The sequence below is a fragment of the Tamandua tetradactyla genome, chromosome 8 (genome assembly GCF_023851605.1).
Source record: "Tamandua tetradactyla isolate mTamTet1 chromosome 8, mTamTet1.pri, whole genome shotgun sequence".
Taxonomy (NCBI): domain Eukaryota; kingdom Metazoa; phylum Chordata; class Mammalia; order Pilosa; family Myrmecophagidae; genus Tamandua; species Tamandua tetradactyla.
The window spans coordinates 3,736,312-3,748,642 of NC_135334.1; positions in this window are offsets into that span (position 1 = coordinate 3,736,312).

The following is a 12,331-nucleotide window of genomic DNA, read 5'->3' on the forward strand; positions in this document are numbered from 1 at the left end:
GGTGGCTCAGTGGCAAGAATTCTTGCCTGCCAAGCTGGAGACGCAGGTTCAATTCCCAGAGCCTGCCCATGTCAAAAAATAATATTAATAATAATAAAGAAATAGGCTACCAGGACAACAGCATATTCAGTATGACAGAATTTATTAATGAAATTAAAAAAAAAACAAACAGCAGAGGAGTGATTGAGTACCATGAAGGAGATTGAAATAATATTTAGCTAAAGGTCCACACTGTGCAATTGATGATAAAGCCAACACAAGACCACCTGGAGAGGGAGTGGTATCATTTAGAATGTCAAATCTGTTCAGAATATAAGAATTCATTCCCACATAGGATTATGGAGTGTATTATTTTTCATTGGATCTCAAAGCTCCATGAGCCTCGCTTATGTGGGAAGGAAAAAAACCTATGATTTGTAGTACGGGCCATCAAAGGGACTTGAAAGGTGATGCACAGAGGTTAAAAGGAAAGCTGACGCTGAGAAATTTTCTCTGAATTGAGTTTCTCCAGATAGCACTTACGTAAAACTCAAGAATTAGGGATGAAATATCTGGCTTATTTGCATGTAAGTGTTTAATAGTATCTCCCCCTCAAAATAAGAATATTTACAATCTCCCATGTCTCTATTAGTTGCTATATTCTATCTCCTAGAGTATATTTCCTTTTATTGAGTTTCCATACTTCTCTATTAGTTGCTATCTTCTGTCTCCTAGAATATATTTCCTTTTATTTAGTTTCCATCCTTCGATCAATTTGTTTTCTTTGGAGACAGTGTGATGTAAATTGAGGACACTTGGTTATAAATTCTGGCCTCACACATTCCTGGTTACACTGCTTTGGGCTGTTTTCTTACCCTCTCTAAGCTTCAGTTTCATCTTTGGTAAATTGTGGTAATAATACCCACTTCAGAAGACTGGCTGAATTATTAGATGCAAATAAGTAAGGATTTTTAGCATAGTACTTGGAACATAATCGTTAGCTGCAAAACAAATATTAGCTTTTACTCCTATTATTTTTTTCACTCTACTTTCTCTCATAGTCCTTATTTCCTTGAGCTTCTACAGATATAATCTCAACTGTGTATGCTTCCCTTCCAAAAATGAAAATCACATTTTATATGTTATTTCTTTATTGAAGTTGGAAAAGGAGAAACATGTTTCTGAGTGCTGGATTAAACCAGGTCACAATTTTGAAAGATGGTATCAGTGAGGTTTTTGGTTGAATATCACAGGAGTGTTGGAAAAATAGAGAATAGAACTCGATTTTCAACGTACGACACATGCATTGGACAGCTAATATATATATATGTTAACAGGTCCTTAGGATACTGAGATCAGAGACGGAGAGTCTATCTTCAGGAAAGTCCCAACCCAGCAGAGAGTTTAGAATGCCAGCATAGCAAGGTGGGAGCTAAATGAGGCTTGGGGGAGCCAGTAGAAGGCACATAACCCAGACGGCAGAGTCTGGGACACACTTCTAGACGACGAGATGCCCCAGGGAAGCAAGTGAGTAACTGAGGGAGGGATCTTCTTTGATGACATAGGGTCATGAGAAGCATAGCAAGGTCAGGTGATCTCCAGGGCAGGTTGTCCCAGTAGGGGGAGGGACAAGGAAGGGTGGCAGAAGAAAGGGTAGACAAGGGTCCAATCCTAGAATACTTCACAAGAAATGCTGAGGTTTTGGTATTTGAGATGGGAAAACACTGAAGAATTTATTCAGCAGAGGGACTAGATGGGATTTGTGCTTTAAAAGATCACCAATACCACAGCCTAAATTGATTGGCCTTGGTCAAACATGAAATAATTCAGGTGAGATGATGTGTAGAAAGAAGCAGTTTAAATGAATTTTAGGAGGTAGATTTAATGGAAGGATTAGAGGTATGTAGGGTGATAGAAAGTGAGGAATATAGAGAATATTCCATGTTTTCAATTTAGCTAACTGGGTGGAAGATGGTGCCATTCCATGATTCTGCAAATTTAGGAGGATGAGGTTAAGGCATATCCAGTTTTGAGCGTCTGTAGAACTTCCAGGTGGAGATGTTTAAGCACCATCAGCATTTCCCCAAATTGTCTAATTATATGCACTGTCATCCATAAGGGATGCCTGATTTCCTTCCTCTGCCTCCCACTTTAATTCCATAGGAGCTGTAGCTCCCTGGCTCATCCATCTGTAATTCATTTGTCATCCTCTATTTCATCTGTATTTTGATTTTGTCTTTAAAAAGTACTATTTTTAATTGTTTGTTGCAATGGGAGGGTAGAGAGCCAGTCTCTGGTTAGACAGTCAGAAAGTATTAGATGATTTAAGCAGGGAAGGGGGAAACTAGCACAGCTGCCCCACTGCCCGGATGGGATTTGACACCTCCCACGTCTAACACAAAGGGGCAAGCCATTATTCCCTCCGTGCTGTGAGAATAGAAGGATGCAGATTGAATGTGTTTCATTACAATTCTCCTGTTCTGTGTTTTCAGTGTGTAGTTTAATGCTAACTTGCTTGTGAACAAATTCTGGAAAGGTTCTTAAGCTTCCAACCTTTGTCTGAAAGTGATCTCTGGCTAAGAGGAATATATTCCATTTGAATAACTCAAGATTAGAGATATGCTTCAATCTCTGTCCATTTTCCCAGTGATCGCAGAGAGGCCCTCCTAAAACTAGGGAAGGACAAAGTTCAGCAGAAACTTACAGTGCCTGACTGCATCTCACCATCTCACGGTAACATGAGTTTCCTAGTGGCCCTATCAGGATTCACTCAGCACAGAGCCATATGTGTATAGGCTCATGTGTCTGTGCTATAGGAGACAAATCAGAGGGAAGTGAGTTTGATTCAACTATCTACTAATTGTGTACCTGTGAGCTCATCACATAAGTGCTTACAGCCTCCATTTGCCCCTCTGCAAAGCTGAATCAGTAACTGCCCCAGTGACATCACCGCAAGGCATGAAAGAGAAGATGAGACAGAAAGCCTGACATATAGAAGCTTTCCAGAGAGGTAGCTCATGAGGTCATGCTTTTCCCTCATTCTAGTTTCTGTCTCATGTCTCTTCTAAGCCACCCCATCAGCCATGATGATCTAGAAGGTGTCGGAGGAATAGATCTGCTTAAATGAAATTTTCTCAGATTTGCTGCTGGGGTCACACAGAAAAAACATACAATGGGTCTAGCAAAGTGTTAAGCCTCTAAGCATGCATTAGTATCCATTTCCCTCCCCCCTTTCCCTATGCTTCGGTGCAGGCACTGGAGGGTATCTGCAAAAGCCCCAGTGCTTAGAACCTAAGAAGTATGTAGAAGGTTTTCTGGATTTTCTGTCTCAGGCAGGAAGGCTGATTCAGCTCTGCACACATAGTCTTCCTCCTTTGCTCTCCCTGTGGTTCCCAGCACAGTAGATTTGCAGGGCTGGTTGCTCTGGTTACAAGACAAATCACTTCAGTTTCTATCTCTGCATTGCTAAAGGTCTCAGGAGAATCAGTTTATTGGAGAAATAGCTAGGGCAGAGAAGGGACTCACTAGAGGTCCTCAGATACAAAGGCTCTGGCTTTCCCCTTGATGCAGCTGGAGTCCCAATTTCAGCTCTCTAGCAGCATGGACCGTTCCACTGGTGACTTCTCTCTGTTTCATATTCTCTACCCTGTATGATGGCGGCTCCAGGACCTGAGTCAGTCTGCTCGTTTGAATGCCTCCTCTTTGATGTAAATTCTTGTTGAATTAGTCTCAGAATTCCCCATTGTCACAGCCTCCCTTTCTCCAGTATTACTCTCCAGTTCAAGGGCAGTTCCAGCTGCTTCCACTAGTTCTTCTTCCTCCTGTCAATTCTTCCCTTAAGAAATTTGACACTGCCTAAGGAACAAGGTAAGAAGAAGAAGGTGTCAGAGGGCTGAAGACTACGTCTTATGAGTGAGAGTACACAGGTGAAGCTTATATTTTAGCACATTGATTGCACAATAGAATTATGCCAACAATGATCTTGGTACAAGGGAGAAGGCATGCTGGGAAAGAGCTGAGCAAGGGCAGAGAGAGCTGCTGACAAATATATTTATTGAAAGCATGCATGGAGCTAAGGGCTTTCATGTGTGTTAACTCATACAATATTCAAAGCAAACTGTGAGCAACACATTTCCTTGTGAAGCTCCAAGTCGCGTGGTTAAACATCGAAAGGGTGGGAGATCAAATGACAAATGCAATCCATCAGCTCCAAAGCACATAATCTTTCCAGTTCAACCCCAAACTGCCCCGTGGTCTCAGAGGGCATGTTCCAAAATACATAAGGCTCTATTTATTGAACACAGAGCAGGTCCTTTAAAAATCTCTCGTAAGTATGCCTTCTTTATGAGCATCCAGATGCTTCTTTGTGAACCCCTAGACAATCTCCTGGCTTCAAGGTTTAGGTCCAAAAAGCTGCTGTGCCTCTCCACTCTGATCAGTTCAACCTTTCCCAGGAGAAATGAGCCCTGGTAATGTTGGTTTGTGCCATTCTGACCTTCTCTAAGCAAGAGTCTGAGAGCCTCAGGGAAGTGACAGAGAGTAGAGAGCCTTGCAATGCTGTAAAGAACTGAGGAAAGAATTTAATTCCAGGGTCTAAGCATATTAACAGATATGATGTGAATTAGAGAAAGTTGTTTTTCTTTTTTTATTTCAAGTTTGGATGAAACAAGAGAGATCAATAAAAATCACAGCCTAGGAAGGTGGATTATGGACAATGAAATATAAACTATTCAGTGGGCAAATAGGAGCTACAGGCTTTAAATACATATAAACATATGCCTATATAAAATATCTATCTACCTACCTACCTCTCTAGGTATCCATCCATGTCTTGTCTATCTATCTGTCTACCTACCTATATGGCTATCATCTATCAATCTGTCTGTCTATCTATCTATCTAATCATATCATCATCTATTCTCTGCTACCTTCCTCTTGAATTTAGCTCAATAGCAGCAAGTACTTTGTGTGTTTTCTATTTGGCCCAGCACCTCCGTTAATGAAGACGTGTGTAGGCCTCTGTTTAGTGAATGAATGAATCAGTGGCTTTTGAGGTGAGGGATAACATGATCAAAGCTATCCTTTAAGCAGAGGGAAAGGTTGGACAGAGTGAAAGGGAGAAAGCCAGTCCCAGGGCTGCAGTGTGATGACTGGGAATTCTCCGTGGTCCATGTCTGTGACCGCGTGTGTCTCTTGCAGGAGGTGGCCATGGGGTTGGAGAGACTCACAGGTGTCAACGACACAGAGAGGAGAACATCCGTGGGCTTTGCCTCCTACTTTGTCAGAAAGGAAACAGGCCTGAGAGGATGGGTGGTCTGTTCTGATCATGTTTTGTTTTTCGGTCTTACTCCTTTGTGTGTCATATGACGCCATAATCCTAATAGTATATTTTTATAAATGCTCCTATTTTAAGAAGCTCAGGTTTCACTGTTCCCATTTTTCAGATAAAGCTTCTGTAGCACAGAGGCCAGTGACTTGCCTAAGATCTCATGCTTCTTGGTGGTGGCCAGGTGAGCGCGGACTCCAACTCCAGGACTTGTCACCTTCCTCTCATGAGGAGCATTGGGTCTCACCTCAGCGCCTGGCTATCCCTGCCCACTTCCCGCCTCCTGCTCCTCTCAGCAAATTTCCACTTCCTCCGCATTTTTCTCTGATACTCACACACAAGCCTATGACCTGTAAAAAGTACCGCCGGGGCCATGCCCACTTCTTTGCAGACCACACCCTGCCCCTTTGTATTCCAGCTTAGGGACAGAGAGAATGCAATGAGCAAAGAATGGAAGTAGCCTCACTTCTGGTGAACTAGCATGAATGAAGGCTGACAGGGGAAATGCAGCCAGGAGGGGATTACATCCACACCTCTGGACCAGCGGATTCACAAAGTGCATGGCCCACTATGGAGCAGTGTTGTATTAAGTACAGTAAAGGATCTAGTGGTATCACGCCTCACCTCTGACTCCCAGGAGGATAGGACAGAATTAGGACAACAGAGACAACACGCACACACACACTTCCATCAAAAAGATGATTTAATGGTAAACGGTGAAGAATTGCGTTTGGAGGTCACGTCCTACAGGGAGAAACTTTAGTGGGTGATAAAATCTCAGAGATGAATTTATATGCACAAATGCCCTTCCTTTCCTATACACATCCGTTCCCTCCCAGTTGAGCTCAGGGAAATCTTCCTTAGGGAGAAATGCGGGGAAAGAGGTCACAGCCCCTACCCAGAACCCACGGCCCACAGAGGTCCCTTGTCCTTTCTCCATAAAAAGTAAGCGGCAATCACAGAAGAGAGGGCACAAGTACAGGGTGGTTGAGCGCCCAGCTGCCTGTCTTCAATGCCACATCAGCAAACAGCACCATGGCAATCAATTTGGCTTTTTTTGATGAAGACAAAGCCATGGAGGAAAACCATTAGAAGAGGTAATAAAGGCCCTTCTTGTACAGTTAATAGACAGCCTCCTGGATGGAACAAGCCCAGCTGTTCCTGCTGAAAATTTACTTCTGTTTTCAAGTTCAAATAGAGACTAAAACATTATCTTCGCGGGAATTGATTTTACGTCTTCCAAACACATATGCCACCTTAATTGTGATTTGTGTGATAGTTCAGCTGCTGAAAGCTTTCGTTTATCTCTACCTGGTTAAACAACTTTAAATAATAACAAGTCAATATATCTGTCTATTGACCAGGTATCCTCTCACATCCCCAGAGCATACCGTTGGGGAAGAAAAAGTTGTTAACCATTCATTGTGCCATTCTCTGCCCCACATCCATTTCCCTGCTCAGTTTCAATGGGAGACACAATTATCTAAAAAATAAAAATGAATAGAAATATGGGGCAGCTTTCTTCTGGAAAGGGTATTTTTTTATTTTTGTTTTACTTTAATCTCAATACATTCCTTAAAAAAATAGTCTGAATTTCATCAAAAGCTTCAGCAGTGAATTTCCTCATTCATTTTACTTGCAAGAACTTTGCTTTGGGCACGAATGTGAGACAAGGGCGTTTAAAATGTCAACTGATTTTGGAAAGCCCACAATAGAAATCCAGATAAGCCACAGTTTCTCTGCAGCATTTCACGGGAGGGTGTAAGGCTATGTGAAGTGTGTGTGTGTGTAAGGGGAGAGCGAGATGAGTCATTCAGTCATGTGAACTCAACCCTAGCGTTCTTTGGGGAGTGAAGGCGGTGGTGATAATGATGGTGATAGGGTTAAGCTGGGGGGGAGGGTTGGTTGTTTGATGGACCCCATCGTTTGTCAGCCAATAAGAAACCAAGACCTGGAGCAAGGCAGAGCTTTCCTTGGTCCCGCGAGGTCTGTGCCGTCTGTCTCTTTCTTGATTTTAAGATTGCGATGTGGGAGGACTTCAGAGAGAGGGCACTTCTGGATTGCAGCTGCCCCTACACCCACCTCTCCCACCTCTGTACTTCATCTAATGTTGGTCCAGCTTCTGTAGCTCAACCAGCAAGTGGCATGTGTGTGCTGGGCAGGGGTGTCACAGAGGGGTGCAGTCAAAGGGCTAAGCAGATAGGAAAAGAGGAGGGGCAAGAAGGAAGGAGTGGGCAATCTTTGGCATCGTTGTTTGAGTTCAGGATTCATTCATATGTTAAATGATTTTTCAAGTTTTCACAAATTCTATTTTAAAGCTTTGTTTTCCAATTAATATCATCCAATCCAAATTTCCATTTAAAATGTACTCCCTCCTGTGATCCTTACTTTCTTTTCTCTATCCTACTTTTTCCCTGGCAAACCTATACACAGAAGACTAAATAATAATAATAATAATAATACTTATAACTGGCAGATTACCTATCAACAGTGAGCTTCCAAAATAGGAAGGCACCAATAATTGCTAATGAAGAACACACTCTGGGTGTGTGGTCACCTAACAAAGAACATCTCTTGCTTCTTTTTTGTTTGTCTCTCCAGTATTTTCCTCCCAGGTGTGAAGTGTGTATTAATTATCTTTATATTTCCAGCCATGAATGGATACAGGAATGAATGGCTCTATTTATTAGCTGCTTTATTCCACAGCCTGATCCTCTAGATGTGTGAACATTCTCCTTTAATGCTGACGTTCAATGTGTCTGTACCAAGGCTTTCTAGACTTCCTCATGAAAGTGACTCTCTGCTGCCCCAGTCTTATGATATTTGCCTCTCATTGCTTGTTATTTGAATCTATATGTGTGTTTGCCTAGGCAACAGTACAATAATAAAAGCTGCACAGTGTCCTATCAAATCAACTCTTGTCTTATTTTTTTTTTATTTTCCATATTTCTCTCCACTCCTTGTCCACATGCATACACACTTTCTGTAAGCAGAGCAAAGATCTAATTCTAAGATGCAAGTGAGTATTTGCAGATTACCAGTTAACAAGGGGTGCAGTACTTTCTATAGCACTTGTTTTTTTTTTGTTTGTTTGTTTTTTTAACCAGTAATGAAAAATAAATCTGTCAAATTGGATGAAATTGAATTAAGGGAACAAGAGTGCTGCTTGCCTCCTGGATAGGATTAGACATTCTTACATGGATTGTAAACTGAAGCCAGAGGAACCCTAGTAAACATGTTCTTCATTTTCCAATCAAAATAAACTATCTTGCCCATAAACCATCCCCATGCTTTACAACTGAGTCCAAGGCAAAAGATAAGCGTGAGGAGGAAAGGGAGACAGGGGTGGTGTACAAAACAATTACTGCTGATCTGAGAGTTGAGAAAGGGGTTAGAAATGAAACAATGCAGACTAACTCCCTGCCCCATCCAACATGCCCAGGTACCTATTTCATAGATGGAGAAACTGAAATCAGTAGAGCAAATTGAATGAAACCACACAAGGAAGACATAAGCCCCCTCCCCATCCCCATCCCCCCATTGCCAGTTCTTTCCACTAAGCAGAGCTGTCCCTTTGCGCAGAGTCCTGGCCAAGAGTGAAAAAACTGTCTCCCAGGATGGGTTCTCCAGCCGTCATCTCCCACAGCACAGCTAGAGAAGGAGGCACTGGGACCTCAGGCAGCCTGCCCAGGGTCTGGGCTCTCCCTCCACAGCAGGGCTCGGGAGGACGTTTACACTCTGCATGGAAAGACCCCTATTACCCATTCCTCAGACTTAGGGGGCTTTTGCACGTTTTTGGCTTTGGTCCCAAAGCCTTGAAATGCAAGTTCCTGGCCAAGGGCCCCACTAGCTGCAATACTCCTCCTGGCCTGTGAGTGGCTCATTCTCGCTTCATGCACAGGGGGGCGCTAGCAATACACTGCGCCGGGCGGCCCCTGCAAACCTGCGCGCTCGGTGGAGGATGCTAGGAAGGGCTTAATTACACTCACTTTCAAGTGAGCAGAGCTCGCTCTCCCGAGGAGCCCAGCTCTGCATTGCAGACTTGCAGTTTGCCAGCTTAGATGTCACCTCGTTTAGGAGACCCGGCCTTCTCTGATTAACCCACTTAACCAGGAATACCTCTAATCGTCGCGTCTCTTGAGGGCGTGTTGGTCTATTGCACCTTTACCTACTGAGATCGACCCTGCTGCTTTTAAAGTAGCCCTAAGCATTTCTACCTCTCTCTTTTTTTTTTATTCTAATTTCTTTTGTGGAAAGGCAAATTTCCACAGTAAATTTCCTGAGGAGGAGGCACAAGATGTGCGCTCAAATCCTCACACTCTCTATCACCACCTAACCCCTAGGCGAGGCGTTTTACCTCTTTGACACTCAGTTTCTCTATTTCTTGAATGAAAATAATCGCACCTGTGTCCAGGGCCATTTGAGAATGAATGAACAAAAATGATGCACAGACGCTTGGCGTGGTGCCCTAGCCAGCTAAAAGTGACATCTGTATGATTGGAGCATCATGACATTAAATGATGCTTTAATTCTTCACTGCACTAACAAAGCGTGTCCGTTTTGTGCCATTTATTTATAGCCAGCTTTGAGCTGGGCACTGGCACTGGCTGTAAATTCAAGTCCTGCCCTCAACAAGCTGGAAGTCCTACAAGAACAACTAGACAGTAGTCTATTGAAGTACCAAGCAGAAAGTGCCACGGAGATGCTAGAAGAACAAAAAGAGGAAGTTATTAGGGACTACCCATGTGAAGTCAGACGTCTACTCTGTCTTGAAGGATAGGGTTACAGAAGACTTTCTGTTGGAAGAGAACTTGTGCTGCTTACTTACATCCAGATACAAGGCTATTGAAGTGTGTAAGGAACGTGGGGCCATATACCCTTCTGCTGTTTTCACCCCCTGACCTGGGCACCTCCAGGATGATCCTGATCCTGGATTGAAGATAAAGAAAATCCTGGGCTGGAATATTGTCCCACTTGTGACCCTGAACAATTAATATCTCTCCAAGGCATTCTCTTCTATTTGTAAAATGTGACAATCCTAGAGTCACATGATTGCGGAGAAAAATTCAATGAGCTAACACATGTGAATATGGTTAGCACAGAACAGAAAATAACTGGAGTCTTCTGTTCCCAGGGGCTTACCAAATCTCCAGGCTCCAGTTCCTCCTTAGATCTCCCCAAGTTCTTTATCACCTGTACTATTATTCTGAACTCATAACTACTGAAGTCAGATGTTCTTACCTCAGTCCTATGAACTACAGCCAAATGAAGGCAAGATGATTATTCTATTAAAGATATTCACACCGAAATCTATAAATGACCAGTTGGCTTGCTCCTTCTGGTTTTATGTTTCATTTTAAAGGGTGACCTCTGTTAACCTTTTGATTCTATGTGGTACAATGTATTGGGGAGATCATCGTGATGAGGTGGTAATGGAGGGTGGAGGATTTATACTGAAGACCTATGCCAACCAATGCTTCACAATTTTTTCCAGTGACAGAAGAAATTACTTGGGTTCTCATTTCTAAAAGATGGCTTCCCTGTTCTTTATATTGAATCTCAGATAATGCTCATGCATTTGCATTTTCTCTGATCTGTTTTATTTTCAAGAAACATCTCCTGTTCTTAATTTTGAAGAGAGAACAGCACTAAGTTAGACTTCCGACTTGACATGGGCAGCCCTTAATAATTTCCTCTTGACCCTTTTGAACTTTTGGTTTATTGAACTTTGTGCAACTTTTTTTCACATGGCCCCTATAGGCTAGGTTTTCTCCACCCACTAATTTTAGGAAATACACTCTTCTTACAGAAAATGCCTCAATTTCTTCTGAGGAACTTTCATTGGCCTTTGACTGACCCTGGTGAACTTGAAATGAATTTATTGATCTCTATGTAACCCCATTGCTGATCTTTGTGTACCTTATGCTTCTGGAATTATTGAAGAAGGGGTGCATGACGTAATACATTTCACTTGTTTTATTCCATTAGCCAATCAACACTATTATTAACTTTGTTAATTCCATTAGTAAATATGCTTGCCTAGGGATCAAATGAGCTATGAATACTTTGGGGTGTCAAAGGAAGCTCCACTATCTTCATTCTAATCATTCTTCCTGGTAGAATTCTCCATGGGTCACAATAATTTCAAAACTGTCATCTCTTGGATATGAGTTCTAAATTGTGACTCAATTCATACCCTTTTCAATTCATAAGTTTCATATAGAGCTTCCTCTGTAGAAATTGATTCTCCTTGTCTTGGCTTCCATGTTCCCAAGATTCTTGCTTTCTCCTTCCGAAAGTGTTGCATTAAGACGCTTTCAGAATACTTTAAATATCTCCGTTTAAAGTGATCATCACCATTTGTGGTAGGCTGGGAAATAGACCCCTCTCCCTCAAGATATCCCCATTCTATTTTCTGGAATCTGTGAATGTTGCTGTGTATGATTTTAAAACAAATGTAGACCCGGTTAAGGATCTTAAGATGTGAAATTACCCATCACGTGTAGACTTATAAGAGAGAGTCAGAGGGAGTTTGATGTATGCACACGTGGAGAGGGACAGGGGAAAATGAGACAGAGAGAGACTTGAAGATGCTGTCCTGGAAGAATGGAGTGATGTGGTCACAAACCAAGAACACTACCATCCACCAGAAGCTGTGAGAGGTAAGGAAGAGATTATCCCTTAGGACCTGCAGAGGGAATATGACCCGCCAATACTTTGAGTTCGGCTGAGTGATATTGATTTTAGATTGTTGACCTCCAGAATTGTAAGATAATAAAGGTATGTTATTTTAAGCCATCAAGTTTGGGGTAGTTTTTGCAGCAGACAAGGGGAAGTAGTATACCATCTGTTACACCTTTTCAGACAGTTGGGCATTTTTCCCCATACTAGTTGCACCTTTAGAGTCTCACCACATTCCAGCAGTATATACCACATTTTCATCACCACTGCTACCATCATTATAAAAGCATCTATTTAAGAAACTCTAGGGTCATCGTATTGTTGTTGGCATTTTAAAAACAAGAG